Genomic DNA, 19,499 nt, shown 5'->3' with positions numbered 1-19,499 from the left:
TATTAACACACATCAATTGGATTAAGGATCTATATATAAAAAGCAAACATTTTTTAAAGTATGGAAGAAAATACATGAATATCATGATGACCCCAGTTTATGGCAGCTTATTTTGAATACAAAATGTACAGTCTACATTTGAAAGGGTTAGAATATTTAACTACATTTAAAAAATAAATAAAAGGCCTATTATGTCAGGCAACAAAATCAAAAAGAGCTATCCCATAAAATTGACAATATTTTAAGTTCAGGTACATATGAAAAGATTAGTATTTATAATGTATGTAAAAACTACAAATCAAAACCAAAGTGAAAAAAACGAAAACTATGATCAAAGGAACTGCAAGTTAAGACACACTATGTGATACTATTTTACACTAACCAGAGAATACATTTGTCTGACAATACCAATTATTCAAGAGATGTATAAATATAGGAACTTCAATAAACTATTGAATGAAGTGTAAATTGGATAAAAATTATTGTATATGGATTTGGAAAACCAAATTTTAGCATATCAAAAGAGTAGCAATTTCACTTTGGGCCCACTTAGCCTAGAAAGAGTATACCATGTATTCATAAGGAGGTAAATATTAGAATATACACTGTAGAAATATTTTTTTGTTAATTATGACAATTTTGGTAAAACAAAAAATCTCAACAATAAAATAAATGATAGCTATGATCTATTAATATAATGTATATTTTCCATCAATAAAAAATGAATAAACAAGTTTTTAGTGAAGCATAATAAATTATAGCATATAAATAGGTCCAAAATATATTCACACAATAAACAAGCTTGTAAAAGAAAAAAAAAAAAAAAACTAAAATTTTATGCACAGCAAAAATCTTCATGTTACAATACAAATAATTTTTCTGAGTATAGGAAAGTGTCTATCATCATCTAAGATAGATAAATAGATGCAGATACAGATATTTAGATATAGATGTATAGATATAGATATATGTCCATAATAAATAGAGAAAAACAAAATACAGTGAAGGACCCTAAAAGGAATGTATGTGTATGGATGGATGACTATTCTTCAATCAACCAACACAATACAAAGATTTATTGCTAATAGGCTTAAAACATCAGAAAAGGTGGACTCAGAAAAAAAAATTAATCCAAAAGAAAGAAGATGAAGAGAAAAGGGGACACAATGAATGGATGAGATAAATAGTAAGTGATTATTAAGATTGTAGATATAAACCAATTGATATCAATAATGTCCTTAAATATAAATATTCTTAACATACCCAATTAAAGGGAGGGATTGTCTTATTGGATAACAATTCAAGATTAGACTGCATGCTAACTAAAGAATACCAATTTTAAATAGAGAGACTTCACTAGGTTAAAAATAAAAGGAAGAGAAAATGTGACCATGTTGACTAATGAAGTCAAAGCTGCAATGGTTATATTTGTAGCATAAAAAGTATATTTCAGATAAGGAATTATTAACAAAGATAAAGAGAATCATTTCATAACGTCCAAGTGGTCATATTCTCAAGACAACTCAATAATCCTAGACATTAATGAACATAACTATAGAATATCAAATTATAAGAAAAATGATATAGCTGCTAGAAGAAATAAACAAATCCACAAGATTTGAATGCTACTCTCCCCAATAATTGATAGAAAAAGTACACAGAAAAATCACTAAGGATATAGAAGACTTTAACAACACTATTAACCAGCTTGACCTAATTAAATTGTTTAGAACAGTTTATCCAAAACAAAATTCAGTCTATTTTCAAGTACATTCAGAACAATTACCAAGATAGAATATATCTGGAGTCAAAATGTCTCATTAAATATAAAATGATGCAAGTATTATAATGTATGTTCTCTGACCACTATGCAATTAAATTAGGAATCAATAATAGGACAATATACAGAAAATGTCCCAATATTGAGAAATTAAATAACATGCCTTTAAGTAACTCACTGGTCAAAGAAGAATCAAAAAAAAAAAAAAAAAAAACAAATTAGAATGTATTTTGAATGGAATAAAAATGAAAACACAATATAAAGAAAAACAAAGTTTGAGGGATTCCAATAAAGCAGCACATATGTTGAAATGTAGAACAACAAATCCCTACATTAAGACAAAAAAGTTTCTCAGATCAATGATCTTTGTACAAAATCAAAAAAAAAAAAAAACAGAAAATAGAGCAAATTTATTCCAAAATATAAAGAGAAAGGAAGTAATAAATATCAAAGTACAAATCCATAAAATTTTAAAAATTCATAATTCAGAACTGAGCAAAATTAACATTCACTCATTGAAAGATATTGTTAAAAGAATAAAAATGCAAGAATTAGACTTGGAGAATATATTTGAAAACTGCATATCTAATAAAGTATTCAGAATATAAAAGCAAGGATCAAATCTCAATTAGAAGACACAAAATTAAATATGAGCATAATGTTTGAACTTACACTTCAGCGAAGATGATAAAGAGACAGCAAATAGGCAATTGGAAAGATGCTAAACTACATTAGTAGTTGGGGAAATGCAAATATAATACACAGTGGGGTATCACCATATATCTTCAGAAAGTCTAAAATTAAAGGGGTGCGTGGGTGGCTCAGCCGGTTAAGCATCTGACTTCAGCTCTGGTAATGATCTCACAGTTGGTGGGTTTGAGCCCTGTGTCGGGCTCTTTGCTGACAGCTCAGAGCCTGGAGCCTGCTTCAAATTCAGTGTCTCCCTCTCTCTCTGCCCCTCTCCTGCTTGCATTCTCTCTCTCTCTCTCTCTCTCCCAAAAATAAATAAACATAAAAATATTTTTAAAAAAGAAAGTCTAAAATTAAAAAGGCTGATCAAAGCAAGTGTTGGTGACAATAAAGAACAATCCTTCTGGTGGAATTATAAAAGGGAATGGTCAATTCAGAAAACCAGTTTGACGGTTTCTCCTAAGGTGAAATATACATTTCCCACATTATCAAATTATTTCACTTTTAGGTGTTTAGCCAAGAGTAATGAGAGTGTATGTCCACAAAAAGACTTGCACACTAATGTTTATACCAATTCAACTTGGCAAAGCAAAATTCAGGAACAACAAATAGCCATCAATAGGTGAATGAACAAGTATATTGTTTTATATCCATGCTGTAGGACTGCTGGTCAGGAATAAGTCCTGCAACAATATGCAATAACATGATCGAGTCTCAAAATAAGTATGCCACAGAGAAAAGTGCACATATGTTTTCATCCAATTACATAAGTTCCAGAAAATGCAATTCAATCTAGAGCTGGAGAAAGTACTCCAGTTGTAGAGGTAGTTTGTCAGGGAGGAGAAGGTAAAAGGGACTACAAAAGAGCACAGGAGAAAATACTTAGTATCTTACTGCCGTTGACAGTTTTACTGGTGTATATATATATGTCAAAACCTAGCAAAGCGTACACTTTAAATGTTTTATTCCTTATCAATCATCCTCCAATAAAGGTTTTAAAAATTATCACAAAAAGGCACTAGGCTTTGCAGGTAAATTTTTACCATTCATATACAGATGATGGCAATAATATAAATCTCTAACAGAAAAAGAAAAGTAAGACATCCAACTTATTTTAATTAACAGTCTAAACTATATCAAAAATGGACACAAAATGAACTATGGCATAATCATATTTTAACCATATAATCCCATATTTTAGTAACATTTAGTTAAGACATTGTATCACCTGTGTGTGATGTGTTTCAATGGAAAACATATCTAAAAGCAGTCACATTGAAAGGGGTAGCTGAGTGGCTCAGTCAGTTAAGCGTCTGACTTTGGCTTAGGCCATGATCTCATGGTTCATGAGCTTGAGACCCCCACTGGGCTCTCTGCCCTCAGGGCAGAGCCTGCTTCAGATTCTCTGTCCCCCTTTCTCTCTGCCACTCCCTTGTTCACTCTCTCTATCAAAAATAAATAAACATTAAAAAAAACTTTAAAAAGAATTTTTAAAAACCAGTCATTTTGAAGAAAGCTGAGAAAATCAAGCAAATGCTGAGCACATGCCCTATTCTGCAGTGGTAATCATCCATATTATCATTGTAGGCAGAGATGTGAAGAACATGTAATTATACTGAACACAGACATGTGGTTGAAAGTTTTTAATGTATAATATTCTCATAACTGTTTCCTTTCCCAGCCCAGGAAGTAAAATATAGAACAAGAAGACAGACCTATGTAACAATCATAGATAGGTATTCACTAATCATAAATAATTACCCCCCTTTGTCTCTGCATATGTTACACAAATTCTTCTTCACAATAAAACACATTGCATTTGGGGACAACAAAAGAATGGGGAAACAATCAAGAATATTACATACTCACTCAAATTTACCTGAGTTAACAGTAAGGCACTAAAATAAAGTAAAACAAGCTGAGACAATACTACTTAGCATCACCAGGAGGAACAGAGATATCACAGAAGATTACATTGCTTTTAAAATAATTAAAATAATCTATGCATCAAATGAATCAGTCTTGTAATTTTACCCACACTTCAACCCAGATAATTCAAAATGGAAAAATAACCAAAATGTCCACTCACAGGCAAATGGATAAACTTTGACATATCCATGCAATTAACATCATATTAATATCACTATATTAGTTACTTAGCGTATTCATTAATTGTATATTATATTGACTGATGTTAGTGTATCAGTTCACACAAAACCATGAATTTCAAAAAAGGTATGCTGAAGTGAAAGAAGCCAAACACAAAGTAGTATATTCTGTATAACTCCATTCAATTATCTTCACAAAGCCACATAATTAACTGATATTTATAGAAATCGGAAGAGTGGTTTATTAAGGCAAAAGCCGGAGACTATAAGGTACATAAGAGAATCTAAAGGATGCTGGAAGGATGTTCTATTCCTTAATTTGGTGAGGATTACTGGGTACAGAAATGTACACATGAGATTAATTTTATGCATTTTAGTAAATGCTAGCTATCCCTCAGAAAAAGAAAGATACAAACTGTCTTACTTTTTTTTAAAAATTTTTAATGTTTATTTATTTTTGGGAGAGACAGAGACAGAGTGTGAGTGGGGGTGGGGCAGAAAGAGAGGGAGACACAGAATCCAAAGCAGGTTCCAGGCTCTGAGCTGCCAGCACAGAGCCCGATGCGGACTCGAACTCACAAACCGTGAGATTATGACCTGAGCCAAAGTCGAACATTTAACCGACTGATCCACCCAGGCTCCCCAAAGACAGAAACTGTTTTAAAGTGGAGAACTACAGTATGATCATGGATTAAAAATTTTTAAATCATAAAAAGTCAAAGGTCCTTATAAGCATTATTCTAAATAAGTGGAACATTTTTAATGATGTTATCATTAATTTGTTTTCAGTGTCTATTTTTATTTAATTTTGGCATAGTCCCAAAGGAAGTGACCCATCGTATATACCAGCATTTAGTGTTTTCTCTGGAATATAACACCTCTTATAAGGCCTAAGATTAGATGTGAAGAGATGGTGTTTGCCTAGAAATGTGCTGGGAGCACATTTGTTCCCACGAAACGACCTATCGGTTCAATTAAATCCCCCAAATATTCCAGTAGGCATTTTGGAAGAATTTAACAGAATGATTTTAAAGATGTATGAAAGATAACAGTATGACTTAAACTGAATATGGAACTACTTAGGGCCATAGCGAAAATACTATTGAAGAAAACAAACCTGGGGATTTATACTACCATATGATTACAATTCTCATTAAGTGTCAACAATTAAAGCAATGTGATAAATATGTAAGTTTAAATGAAATTGACCATTGGACCTAAAAAGATAGTCCAAAAATGGAGGGAATTTTTTTTCTTTCATAAATAACAATTGATGAATTAAACACCTTTATTACAAAAAAAAAGAAATTATGACTTTTATGTTCTCTAAAAACAGCAATAATCAATTCCAGATGAATCATATACTTAAAATGTCTTCATGAACTTGGAATAGTCAAATTTTCATTAAGGAAGGGAATAACTTTAAAGGAGAATATTGATAAACTGAACTTCGTTAATGTCAAGAATGTTCATTAAAACACACCATTATAAGACTGTAAAGGCAAGTCACAACAATGGAGGAAGTGTTTGCAATAGAGATACTGGCAAAAGGTTTTTATTCATAACATATAAGTCAACTGCTATAAATACTGAAAATGCAAACAACCAAACCAATTAAAAATGGCAGAAAGACTTGAATGTGTACAGTAATTTACAAAAGATAATTATCAATCCTAAAATCCTGTGTTTTAATTTTTAAAATCTGCTTTCTTTGACAAATGTTCTGGAGATTGAATCCTTTTGTCACTGAAATGGAAAGCAAGCAGTGGGTTCAATGTTTTTGGTAGAGGCTTTTCTCTATCTCAAACTCCGCTCTTATCATGTAGCTTTAAAATCGGTAGGAACACAAGAAGTATTTATTGAGTTGAGATGAAATATTAACTTCTGTATATACTACAATGTTTTAACTACTCCCATTTATATTTGCTTTTTTTTCACTTTTCACTCGGATTTTCAATGATTATATAGAGAATTGCACTTACATTAGAATTTAATGCAACAGTTGACCACCTTCATAAACTCTTGAATATTCCTTGGTATTTTTCAAGGTACTTTAATTTATATAAATGTAGATAATAGCCTATATATTTAATTCAAAGAGAGATGGAGAATCACAGCTTAGTTCTAAAATTATATTTCCACTATGGAAAAGAAAATTAATTCAAGAAGGTATATCTTAATGAAAAAACTGGGAACATTTTTAAAAATAAATAGCTGATGAATATAGACATTAATAAAATAATAGGCAAATTACTGTGAATGGTTTAGAAATTAGTGATTCTTCATACCAAATAAATTCAATGTGGAAAGTACATACTTTTCCACATCAATAATCATAAGACTCCAAAGTAGGGGGAATGTTTTTGTTTTTGTTTTTTAATGTGATGCCAGCTTTCCGTCATTCCTCCTTTCTGATTTTTACTTTGTTAAGAGCTTTCTGAAAAAGCTACACATTGCATTAAACTGCCAGCAGGCATAGTTTGAGAAGAGAGATGACGTGTTTGACAGTCAATACAAATATATCCGATTTTGGATTATGACATCATGAAACAGGAGATCACCAAAGTAAGTTCCAAACATGAAAATGGCAGAGAGCGCCAAGGAAAGGTAGACTGCCTGCGACAGCCTATGAAATATGTATTAACAGAGGACTCTTCTATTGAAGATGAAATTTATAAAGAGTCTTTCATTCTCCGCCATAAGAAAACCTCATATATCACTCATCGGAAAGAAGGAGGAAGAGTTCACTGGAATCGCATAATAAAATGTCAGTACTGGATGGTGATTAAAAACACCATCTAAATTCCATTTGGGCAGGGCACTTGAGAATCCAGATCAAATAGGCCATGTATCAAGAGAGCAGACTAAATGTCACAATGTTCCACAGTGACAGATTAGATAAGTGCCAGAGAAATATATAGGCCTGAAACGAGAATTACTAAGCAGACATCTTAAAACATGCTTCATAAGCATTATTCTACATAAGGAGGAACATTTTAAATGGTGGTATTTATCACTAATGTGTTTATAGATCTTTTAAATATTACTTAATTTCTGGCATACCTCAAAGAACGCAACCTCTCATATTCCAGCACTCAGTAATTTCCCTTGACTATGATGCTAGAGGCCTGGCTTAGACTGTGAGAATATGGTGTTTCCCAGAAGTTCGATGCCTTCCATCCTGAAATGCTTTTCATTATCCTATTTTTTCCCTTTGTTGTGTTTTTTTAAAAAATTTTAATGTTTATTTATTTTTGAGAGAGAAAGAGAGCAAGTGGGGAGGGGCAGAGAGAGAGGGAGACACCGAATCCGAAGCAGGTTCCAGGCTCTGAGCTGTCAGCAGAGAGCCCGATGTGGGACTCAAACCCACAAACCTTGTGTTCATGACCTGAGTCAAAATCAAAAGTAAATAATAATGAACAATAATAAAATACACTAGAGAGCAGTTAATACATTTTCATTTACTGTAAGTCATGGGTTTAAATCTACCTCCTAAGTATTTATTCCCTTTTATCCTTTCTGAGATTTGTTCATTTCTTTCTTTTTATCACGATTGTGAATTTAAAAATTTTGTTTAAAAAAAAAAGAGGGGCGCCTGGGTGGCGCAGTCGGTTAAGCGCCCGACTTCAGCCAGGTCGCGATCTCGCGGTCCGTGAGTTCGAGCCCCGCGTCGGGCTCTGGGCTGATGGCTCAGAGCCTGGAGCCTGCTTCTGATTCTGTGTCTCCCTCTCTCTCTGACCCTCCCCCGTTCATGCTCTGTCTCTCTCTGTCCCAAAAATAAATAAAAAACGTTGAAAAAAAAAAAATTAAAAAAAAAAAAAAGAAATTGTCTTTTACTGTCACATATTATCCGTTAACATGTTAATTATACATTACTTTTAGCCATGATGGAAGGGATTATATGATGAACCCCTGGCTTGAATCTTCAATTACTTCTTTTACCACCTCTCATACAAACCCTGGCTCTTCCAGCCAAGTAACTCAGGAACCATAATACCATGTACTTATTTACCCCCATCTCACCAATAATGCTATCGTTGTCATATACTTTAATACAATGTACTTTTTAATCCACCAACACAGCATCACGATTTAACAGTTAATTGTATTTAAGTGCACCCGCATATCTTCTCTTTCCTATGCTTTTCACTACCTCCTGTTGTTCAGCAATTTTATGTGATACACTTTTACTTTGGCCTAAAGAACTTTTTTAAAATATTTTCTTTAGGATTGATTTCCTGATGACTATCTTAGATTTTACTGTCTAGCCATGACTCTTTACTGTTACTCATAAAGGATATTTTCACTTGTTACAGAATTCTGGTTTGGTATTTGTTTTTTAAGTAGGCTAAAAACTTCATTTTATTGTCTTATTACTCAGATCATTTATGTTGAAAAGTAGGATATTACTCTTACTGCTGCTCCATTTTTTTGTCTTAAATTTTTTTTTTTTTAAGTTTATTTATTTTTGACAGAGAGAGACAGAGCATGAGCGGGGGAGGGGCAGAGAGAGAGGGAGACACAGAATCCGAAGCAGGCTCCAGGCTCCCAGCTGTCAGCACAGAGCCTGACTTGGGGCTCGAACTCACAAACTGTGAGATCATGACCTGAGCCAAAGCTGGACGCTCAACCGACTGAGCCACCCAGGTGCCCCTTAAATTTTTTTTAACACTTATTTATTTTTGAGAGACGGAGGTGGGGGGGGGGGCAAGGGGAGGAGAGAGAAGGAGACACAGAATCCGAAGCAGGCTCCAGGCTCTGAGCTGTCAGCACAGAGCCCAACGCAGGGCTTGAATTTACAAACAGTGAGATCATGACCGGAGCCAAAGTCGGTCACTTAGCCAATTGAGCCACCCAGGTGCCCCTGCCGCTGCTCCTTTTACAGTAACATGTCTTGCTTCCTCTGGCTGATACTGATTTTTCTCTTTGCCTAAGTCTTTCAGTAGTAGTATTACTATGTGCGTGGTAGGCTGAAAAATGCTCCAACCATCCAAAATATAATTCACTTTCGAATCTCCAGAACCTGTAAATATATTCTCTGGCAAGTGAGGAGATTATGTTAAGGATCCTGAAAAAAAGAGTTTATCCTGGATTATCCAGGTGGACCCTAGCGCAATCACAGGAGAGAGACAGAGGCTGTTTTAACAGAGACACACAGAACAAAAGACAATGTGCATATGGAGGCAGTGACTGGACTGACACAGCCACAGACCAAGGAAAGCCAAGAAATGCCGGAAAGCCACCAAAAGCTGGAAGATGTGAGAAATGGACTCTTCCCACAGCCTCCAGAAAGAGCACACCCCTGCTGGCACAGTGACTTCTGACTTTTGCCTCCTAAACTGTGAAACAAAAGGTTTCTGTTATTTTAGGCCACTTGGTTTGTGGTAATTTGTTGTAGAAACCGTGAGTAAAACAATGTTTCTAGACGTGGTTTTCTTGATATTTATACTCTGTGAGTTTTTAGAGAATCAGGAAAATGTAGAGTGATCTATTTCAGGAGGTTGGTTTTTTTCACTGTGTTTAGTTTTTTGTTTTTATTGTTTCTAATACTGTGTCTGCCCCTTACTCTTTCCTCTCCTTCTAGGAATCTAGTCATCACATGTAAGAATATGTCACTGTTTTTGACATATTTTTTCATGTCTGCTCTGTGTTTCCCTTCTTTTTCCCTCACCCTGTTTGCCTCCATCTTTATATTTTCTTACTATGTATTTTCTGATGTATTCACTCTCTTTTCTTCTAGGCCCTATTTGCAGCTCAACCCACATTTTAAAATCTACATTGCATTATAATATTTTGCGTACTACTATTTATATTAGCTTTAAAAATTTGATTCCATACCTCTGATGAATATCATTTTATATTTATTTTTTTTAATAATTTGTGTTTACTTTTAAAATCTGGATCTCATAACATCAGTATCTTGATAATCTATATAAGGAATTCTGCCCTCTCTTTTCTTTTCCTGAGAATTGTGTCCACTGGTCATGTGTCAAATCATGTTTGATAATTTTTGACTGACTACACAAATTGTGAATGGGTAAGTACAGAACCTCTGGATGGTGTTATCTTCCACTCATAATGGTTTAAGTTTATAGGGAGATAATGAAAACCAGTGGACAGTGGTACATTACTGGCTTGCATCCTAAGGGCCTAAGACATCAAGGGTCTCAAAAGTATTCTGATGACTAGACTGTTTTCTAGGCTTCTTAGAAATCCCCAAGCCTACATTTATATCTTCCAAGACTCATGAAGCTTAGAATTTATCCTTTAAGCAGCATGTATTACCTTAGGTTTCCCAATTTTCCAAGGGCAGTGTTGTTTAGTGTAAATTATCTTATCAAGCGGAAACTGCAACCAGGATAAAAGTCTTACCCCTCTGCAGCTCTGTATTCTTCAGAGACTTATGCCTCATGTTCTAACTTCTTAGTATCCCTGTATTCTAGATTTTGTTTATCTAAGTCCAAGGACTGTGCCACAAGAACTAGTACCCAATTTGGTTTGGTCTCCGTGCCAAATAATGCAAATACAAAATTCGCTGGAAGGAAAAACTGTTTTGAACACAGGGTTCAAATCATCACGTTTTTCTGTATTTCTGGACTTGGGTCTCTCTTGTCCTGGTTATGGTAATTGCTCTCTGATACCTATAAGCAACTGTTTTGTTTTGCCTTTTATAACTAGTCTCAGCAGAGATTAGCTACTTCATCATAGTCTATAGCAGGATCCTAGAACTGACATTTCATGTTTTTTAAGTTTATTTATTTATTTTGAGAGACAGAGTACGCACGCAAGGGAAGAGGCAGAGGGCAAGGGAGAGAGAGCCCTAACAGGGGGCTCGATTCCACAAACCACAAGATCATGACCTGAACTGAAATCCCGAGTCAGATGTTCAACCAACTGAACCACCCAGGTGCCCCCTAGAATTGACATTTTAAATAGAACAGCTATGGCAATGTCCTGAATATGTGATGAACATCTGTACATTAAATAAATTGGAATAAAACATGTTGGTTTAGAGCTATGCTTTTTATGACTAAGTATTATTCCTCTACATTAAATTCTCACAAATTTACTGAATGATTACTTTTTGATAAGCCTTGTTGAAAAATCTGTAGCATATCTGGGTAACCTATAGAAAGTGAGACTGAAGTTAATTCTTCCTTTGGGGGCGGATATATTTTAGCAGCTGTCAACAGGTACTTAACTAGATAAATGATATTGAGTAACTGAATCTATGAACGTGAGAGGGGAAATTTAAGTAATATGGGAAGTATTGGTAGAATATATGACATTTTTTTAACGTTTATTTATTTTTGAGACAGAGACAGAGCATGAACGGGGGAGGGTCAGAGAGAGGGAGACACATAATCTGAAACAGGCTCCAGGCTCTGAGCTGTCAGCACAGAGCCCGACGTGGGGCTCGAACTCACGGACCGCGAGATCATGACCTGAGCCGAAGTTGGCCGCTCAACCGACTGAGCCACCCAGGCGGCCCAACATTTTAAATTACAAATGTCAAGTAAATTTGTAAGATAATTTTATAAATAATTTTAAATATAATTATGAATTCATTTCATATGTTAGAATAATCACCCTTGGTTTTCTCTTAATGACATAAAAGATGTTTCCACACTCCCAGCCCCTTCTATGTAATTTCAAGATGTCATAGCGAGTTTCTATTTCTCTTCAGCAGAAAGAATGAAACTTCAACCAACCAATAAATTATTATAAGCCTGTTCCAGATATGGCCATTACAGAGGTTCATGAATACGAGGGATTTTATTTGAAACAAAAGGAAATTCTGATTTCATTCACTGGCTAGTGAAATCTTCCAGGGGTGCTCAAAGGCACAAGTAAGCAAAACGTTAAATCATGATCTGGATAAGGAGATGACTGGAGGCCTCTGAAGCACAGAAATGGATCGCCCACTGGAGATACTTGGCTGAGACTCTGACTATAACCACATGGAAGAACAGTAACAGAATTACAGCTTCTACTAAGTTGAAACCAGAAATGGGGTTATGGGTTTGATGTATTCCACTACTGCTTCTACATGAGTCCTTGCCCTCTTCACATACGATCCTAGAAATCAAGAGTTAAATGGCCCTGCATTATAGGTGAAAGTCTCTATCCATACCTAGAACCTTTTCTATAAAAGCATTTGTAACATTTAGCACTTTATTTATTTGCATGTATCAAGATACTTCTATAGTGGTTTAACCAAATAAAATCTGATTTTTCTCATTGTGTTCAATAGTTTGTGACTTACTGCTATCATGAAACAAAACTTCTCTGCTCTTCTTAACATAAAATTTTTCTTTTTCGTATTGTAGGGGGGTTGCTCCACTTTTAGGTACCATTTTCAAATTCTATCAGGAAAAAGAGTGAAGGGAAAAAGACAAAGGACATGCCCAAGCTGATTCTTTCCCTTTTTATATGGGAACACTGAATGTTTTTAAAAGACTAGTATACTTTTCTTACATATCATCAGGCAGAGGTACACGTATGGCTAGATGAAGCTACAAGAAATCAGGCTGATAAAGCTAGAAGTACTCATTTTCTCTTAACCAAATCATTATTCAGTTAGTCAACAAGACAAAAGAATAAATGTGAATCAGGAGTTGGCTGTATCTGCACAACTCTCTCAATATAAAGAGCAGTTACCTGTTTTCCATCTCTTACAACTACTTGCCAGGAAAAGCCAGGTCCTCCGATGATTCAGAGGTGATTACCATCATGGAAACCCATGTGTACTACCACACAAAATTCTTTATTCTCTGGTTTGTGCCTGAGTTATAAAGACCTAAAATACAGTGGTTAAACATGGTACAGCTATAGTTCTTTTCCAGTTACTCTACCCTGGGTTGATATAGCAGTGCTGGCCCATCAGGATCTCAGGTATCTTATTTCCACCTCATCATTTCTAGCTATGACCTTCACCTTAGTAGTCCAAGATGGAGCTCATTTCCTCAATGAAGTAGTATAGACCAAGTGTCAGCTTTCTCCTTCAGAAAGTTCCTGCAGACCACTAAAAGGCACGACTGCTTATCTGCAGTTGAAATTTAGTCACTTGGTATTATCAACTTCAAGCAAGGGTGAGAAATGAAGTCTTGATTATTATTAATATCAGTTAATAAATGAATATTGATGATCTGAGGAAACCTAGTCATCTCTGCTACAGCCATCATTTAAAACAAAACTGATCATTCTTACCCAGCTTCTGGAGTAAATGGCACCCATTAACTTCCAAGAAGTCTACATCTATGCCAGTTTTATTCAAAGAAACTGTTTGTATGACGGAAATGTATGGTGGCCACCAGCCACATCTGGCTATTGAGTGCACATAATGTATTTAGAATGGCTGAATAATTTTCTTTACTGAAATCTAGCTCAACTTAAAGTTAAATAGCCACAGGTAGATGGCAGTTATCACACGGGACTATACAGGTCTAGATATTGTTCCCAGTAAAGGGGCTAAGTTCCTCAAATATGAGCCATCATCTAGCAGTAAAGGTAAATCTTCAAACTATTTTCACTAGAACAATAACAAGAATAACTTAAGGTCTATCAATATATCTTTATATCAATAATTTGCTCTCTACATTTTTGTCATTGCATTACACTTTAATGCAATGGAAAACTAAAAATTAATGGCTCCATAGGCAGCTGACTCAGTAAATTTTAGCTGAGAACACATGGAAAATGATAGAAAGTTTTGGTTTTATAGCTGTGTGTGTGTGTGTGCGCGCACCTGTGCTTGTGTGTATTTTTTAAGGCAGAGCTTTAACCTAGGTTTTTAGTGAGTAAGAACATGTCCCTAACACTGTCCCACTTTGTCCTTTACACTGTAAGATCTTTATATAAATCTGCAAAGGTTACTGCAAAGCTATAACTTGCTGAAATGAGCCCTCAGAGTCTTGCTCAGGATCTAGAGCCCACAATGAATGATTATTGATGTTTTGAGCAGAAAAGCTGTCAATTAGATGTACAGTCTGCCATAACAGCTCCGGGGTCTAAACCTGAACTCTTCTGTGAATTCATTGGATCTACTGAGCAGCTACAGGGCCAAGTACACAACTCTCCATTTGCTTCAGGAAATCCAGATGTTCACCTTATTTGGTTGTGCGCCGGAAATTGGATTTTGAGTTTGATGCATTTTTTTTGCCTTACAGCATTTTCAGGGTTTTAGCCTAAATGCTTATTTTTAAAAAGTCTGTTTATTTTTTTCCTCACTATAAAGTAATACATGTTCAATGTAGTAAATTTAGAATGTATAAAAAATATGAACAAAATTATAGTTACTTGTAATTCTACAACACAGTGATAATGACTGTTATCATATTTTCTGTAAGTTGAGAAAACTTCTATTTTCATTAACTTTGCTTTACTATGTAACATTTTAAAAGCATTTTCTTCCCCCTGTCTCTGTTGCCTCATTTATCATTCACACTTCTCAAAGCACTGCCATCTGGCTCCCTTGCTGTCAATCCATTGTAGCGTTTGTTGCCAAGGTCACCAATGGTTTTTTGTCACTAATTTGAATGGACACTATTTAGTCTTTATCTAACTTGAATTCTCTCCAATAGTTCAGAATACTGCCCTGCCACCTAGGAAGTTATAAAAGCTGCTGAGTCAGACTGCTTCCAAATTATTGCTTAAGCTTTTGGGACTAAACCCAGTTAATTTTCATGCCAAGAATGCATTAGGACTGAGTCTATTTGCCTCATATGCTAGTTTACCTCAAAATTTCCAAAGGGACAAATATATCTGCTCAATTCTTATAAAGCAGCCATCTGTAGCACTGCATTTTGCTCATTATCTCCCCAGGGCTATCTTATGTCCCAGAACAGGTCACCCTGGGGAGGCAATATGTCAAATGGTCAACCCCACCCAATACAAGAATGGACACATAACTCAGATCAGTCTTGAATTTCAATCCTCCAGAGCAGTGGTTACTACAGGGTTGAACCCAGTCATGTGCAGCAGCAATTGGAGACCTCTGGGAGCACTGACATAGATGTGATCAATTTTAAGGACGTAAAGCATAAAAAAACCGAGGCCCATTTTTACACATTAGAAAGAACCTGCTGGAGATTGAAGCCAACACAAAAGAGAGAAAAGTATAAACAAGAGAAAGCAAAAGACATCTGATAATGCAGTTTGAGCCCTAGAATCTATCTAGCTCTTGGTATTTTACTTGCAAGAGTGAATAAAATACTGGTCCTGCTCTCTTTTCTTTCTTTCTTTCTTTCCTTCCTCCCTTCCTTCCTCCCTCCCTTCCTTCCTTCCAAACAAGGTGCTATAGCAAAAGAGCCCTAAACACTGCTCCTAATGTCTTTGCAAAACTTCATGTGAACCAACTCTCATCTCTCTCCTTTTGTTGCATTTCCTCTCTTCCATCTGGAAATCCTAAGCCATGATTACAAAAATCATTATTTATTTTAGATTTTCTGTTCATTTCTTTTCTAAAATCTGCAGTTCATTTGAGAACCCAGAGCTGTCCCAAGTTGCTCACTTCGGCCAGTGCTGGAATCACCAAGATGGTTTGTTAAAACACAGATTGCTTGGCTCCACCCCCGAGTTTCTGCTTATTTGTTCTAGGGTGACATCCAAGAATTTACACTTATTATTATTGCTGCTGATCTTGTGACCACAGTTTTACTTGTTATTAGGACAGAGTCAGGACTTCCACATTCCTTTATGCCAAGCCAGAACCCTAAAGTCTAAGTCAGACTTTATCAGATTTGTGTGAAGTTTTGCCAACAACTTTCTCTTCTCTGAAGGTATGCTGAAGAAATTACCACAAATAGAAAAAAATTTCATAGATACAACAGCCTTTATAAAACTAAGAAAGTAATAATAATTTTAACATAAAAAGTTAAGCAATCATATTTAAACCAAAGAATAAAGCAATTAAAATAAAATTTTTATTTTGTCAGTCATTGGAAAACATATTCATATACTAATAAAACTGGTAATATGATTAAACTGTACTAGCAATATATGCCTGCAAAAATAACATTTAAAATACTAACCATTCTTTGGGTTTTGTGACTAGGGTGTTTTTAAATGTAAAATATTTGTATAATTTCCAAATTTTCTATAGTAAGCCTTTTGCTCTTGCAATGAAGATTATTTCTTTACATGTTAGGAAAGAGTTAAATAGTAGGTATGACTGCTCACTACTTGCATATCTCCAAGAGAACTTTGAATCTTGACTGGCCCTTGGCCAACACCTGGGAATGTGGCCCTTAGAAGGTTCTTAATGTTAGTGATTGATGATTTTGTTATTTAATTAGAACAATGTACCATGCTGTACCAGTTTCTCAGGCTTTCTTTGCACAAAATTCAAGATTGATGATGTGTAATTTGGTTGTTGGGGGTCTTGACTTTCTGTTGCTATGGCTGGGAGTATAATATGATGTGGCTATGTGACCTGCCCTTCATAAATCCCCAGATTCTTAGACTTAACTAAGTTTCTATAGGCAGAGACATTCCACACATATTCTTGTAGTAAGCTTCTAGAAAGAAAGAAAGTTCTGTGTAGCCTTCGGTAAGGAAGTTGGAAACCTGTGTCTTCTTTCTGGATTCCATCGAATCTGCATTTGTTTTGTTGCTTTTGTTGTGTATCTGTGGCTTTAATAAACCTTGGCTATGAGTATAATTTACTATTATATAGAATCATGGGCCACATGGGTGGCTCAGTCAGTTAAGCATCCAACTCTTGATTTCAGTTCAGGTCATGATCTCATGGTCTGTGTGAGGGAGGCTGTTTGGAATTCTAAGAAAACAAGGAAGGAAGGAAGGAAGGAAGGAAGGAAGGAAGGAAGGAAGGAAGGAAGGAAGGAAGAATTTTTTGTGTTCTTCCAGTAAATCATCAAATTTGAGGTGGTCATTCAACCTCCAAACAATATATATGTTTTCTATGTGTGTGTGTGTGTAGGGGGGGGGGGGTGTTTTGAACAAAGCAAATGATTTTCTAATATTCTCTATCATAGGCAAATTAAATGCTTTATTAGAAATAAAAAGGGCAAAGTATGCAAGTTACTATACAATTTAATCAGCCATACCTCTAAGTTCCCTGAAAATTTTCATTCATTTATGCACATATTTGTTCATTTATTTAACAAATATTTTTTGTTAATTATTGTTAAATAAATATATTCTATTCTATGTGTTTGGTATATAATAACAAAATAGTACTGTCTTTTATGGTTCTCATTTTCAAAAGATTAAGATACATACACAGAACACTGCAATGCAAAGTTAAAAGTTACATCATAAAGGAAATTCTTATCATCTTCATTATTGTTAGTGCTAGTTTATGTACAGTAAGCAGTTACTCTGTGCCAGTCTTTTTTGGCCCTAAGCCTTACTACATGATATTTCAATTGCAGTCATAATAATTTCTATGATGATATCCAATTATGATTCAAATTTTACAGATGCAGAACCCAGTCACTATAAGATTGATTTGCAAAACATCACAAGGCCAGTAATCTGAGTACTGTGATTTGAACCCAGACAGCTTATTCTGATCCCAGAACCTCATTCTTCACCTATATCAATACCACAAGTTGTTTCAGAAATGTAGAGAGGCTTTGAAAGGGCTAGCTGGAAAAAACAAACCATAGATGAATTAACCTGTACATATGCAAAAAACCCAAAGTGTGACTAGAGAAAATTTTATAACAAGCATTGGGGTTTACAGGAAGGTAGAGAATAAGTATTCTAAATAGTTGGAAATAGCATGTGTAAAGACCCAATTCTGAAAGCAATGATGGCTTCAGAGACATGTTAAAAGGGCCTTGAACTTGGCTATTAATGATCTGAGATTACCATTTTAAAATGCTTAAGAATATATATGCCATAAGCATAGATATAAGAATCTAGCAAACATATTTGTAAAATAGATGGCTAATTCTCACTTATATCATTGAGATGGATTTCATGAAACCAAGTCTAGGATCAGGAAGGTTTATCTGAATGCCATTACTCTCATTTAGATAGTAGATTGTTACAACCTGAATGGAGTAATGACAATGAAGGAAACAGCTGGACTGACTTTTAAAAAATTGAGGGAAATGAAATAGAAACTTATGAACGAGAAGATATGGGTGATAATGCAGGGTCAAGAAACTTAACTTTGGATTCTTGCTTGGACATTTAAGTATACAGAGGTCTCATTTACTAAAATTATGGCAAAATCTTACCTCAATGTATAGTTTTGAAATCGATCAGCAGAAGAATGAGTATTTAAGCAATGGAAATAAATTCAGAGACTTGAGAGTGTGTGTTATTTGAAAAGCTAGGAATGATTGAGTCATAAATCCAGGCTGTCCATTACAGTTGTCACTAGTCACCTGTGGTTATTTTTTGTAAGTGTTTTTTAAATTAATTAAGATTAATGAAACTTAAAAATCACTTCCTCAGATTCACTTGTCACATTTGAGAGCTCAAGAGCCACATGTGACTACTGGTTACTCTATTGGACAGCACAGATTATAGAACATCTCCATCACTACACATTGTTTTAATGGACAGCACCACCTAAAACTTCTGGATTTCTGGGATAGAAGAAAAGAGAGCAATTATAATACAAGATTGAAAATCAGTAGCTAAAAAAAGAGGAGAAAAACAGAGAAATGATGAGGCAGTTTTTCAAGGGGAGAATAGTCAAAGCATATCACATGCTAATAGGAGTTGAAACATTAGAAATTAAATGGTCATTTCTTAATCCCAAACGTTCAACTGGCTTTATTACTGATCTTCAAAATCAAACATATTAACAGGATAAAAGGTACTCAAGCAAATGAAATTTAGAAGTTACCTTCTAAATATATGTATTCTGATTATAAAATTTTTTGCTTCCTTACTATTTTTTCCACATACAGTAACAACTGATATTCAAACACTTAAAGAAG

General features: G+C 34.8%; 1 long non-coding RNA gene across 2 annotated transcripts in view; it reads right to left on the bottom strand.

The window, feature by feature from the left end:
• The window catches only part of LOC144614691 (uncharacterized), a 296,020-nt gene that overhangs the window by 195,891 nt on the left and 80,630 nt on the right, over positions 1–19,499 (bottom strand). The gene's annotated exons all lie outside the window — the stretch shown is intronic.

The sequence above is a fragment of the Panthera onca genome, chromosome A1, assembly GCF_046562875.1.
Source record: "Panthera onca isolate mPanOnc1 chromosome A1, mPanOnc1 haplotype 2, whole genome shotgun sequence".
In the NCBI taxonomy this organism is placed as follows: domain Eukaryota; kingdom Metazoa; phylum Chordata; class Mammalia; order Carnivora; family Felidae; genus Panthera; species Panthera onca.
This window is presented reverse-complemented; position numbering and strand designations above follow the sequence as displayed.